A 1,045-nucleotide genomic window follows, 5' to 3' on the forward strand; every position below is an offset into this window, starting at 1 on the left:
GGCAAAAACAAAGGGGCATCCCATGGCACAGCGTCGCTCAGCCACCCACAGTAAAGCTGGAAGCTGCAGCTGCCCATGAGCACGGACCCCCCATGGGCTCCCCGTGCTCTAAGCCCTCCCCAGGGTGCAGCGGTATTCAGGGCAGCCGGAGAGACAATGCTCCGGTGCTGGCTTAGCTTCTGGGACACGGGGATGCTGAGATTCCTACATCAGGCTGGGGGGTTCTCCCTGCGTCATTGGTCCCCTGGGGCCCACAGTTTGTTCAGCTGATGAGCCCCTCGGCACTGGGGCTGCTTGGGGGCTTGGTACCAGGCACTGAGGCCAGTGCCTGCCGAGGTCAGCTGTAACCTCCCCACATCCTGAGGCACCCACACCAGCTTATCTGTGTTACAACAAAGTTTCAGCCACTTGACTCAGACTAACCTCTTGCCACAAACAAATCCCTTCCTGAAACCTCCTGCATTACACCGTCTTCAAAACTATTTCATTTAACTCTGTGCACTGCATCCAACTTTGCGCTGCTCTTCAAAAGTGTTCACAAAACGTGAGCATGAGGGTGCTGAGACTATTTACTCATTTATTAAAAAAGTCTGCACAGCCTCACTTAGAAAACAGCCTCGTGCTGCTGCCTACCTCCCCCGGAGCACACGAGGCTCAGTGAGTAACTCAGGGGTACCAAGAGCTCCAAGTACCGATTTCCGCCTCTTGAGAGAGGTGCAGCAGCAAAGGTAAAATTTAAGAAATGCACAGAGCTGGAAAAGCAACAGCAAACATCCCTCCCAACCAAGCAGAGCTGAGCCTCCAGCCCAGGAATCCACCTGGAGAACTAAAGTATCCCAAACGTTCCCGCAGCCAACGGCAGCACCGGGAAAAAGGAGGAAGAGGAGGAGGAAAAAAAAAAACCAAACCCAAACCAATTACGTAAGTGGAGAAGGAAAGATGCGAAAAGAACAGTAGGCACCAAGACTAACTGGGTCCCGAAAGGGCGGGCAGAAGAAGCTCACCTCCCCCGGGAGGCCCCCGGGAAGCCCCGCGCTGCCCGACA

General features: G+C 54.7%; 1 protein-coding gene across 1 annotated transcript in view; it reads left to right on the forward strand.

Annotated features, from left to right (window-relative positions):
- Nucleotides 1-1,045, forward strand: part of LOC103916774 (melanin-concentrating hormone receptor 1-like) — a 20,390-nt gene that overhangs the window by 642 nt on the left and 18,703 nt on the right. The gene's annotated exons all lie outside the window — the stretch shown is intronic.

The sequence above is a fragment of the Pygoscelis adeliae genome, unplaced genomic scaffold (genome assembly GCF_000699105.1).
Source record: "Pygoscelis adeliae isolate BGI_AS28 unplaced genomic scaffold, ASM69910v1 Scaffold75, whole genome shotgun sequence".
Classification (NCBI taxonomy): Eukaryota; Metazoa; Chordata; class Aves; order Sphenisciformes; family Spheniscidae; genus Pygoscelis; species Pygoscelis adeliae.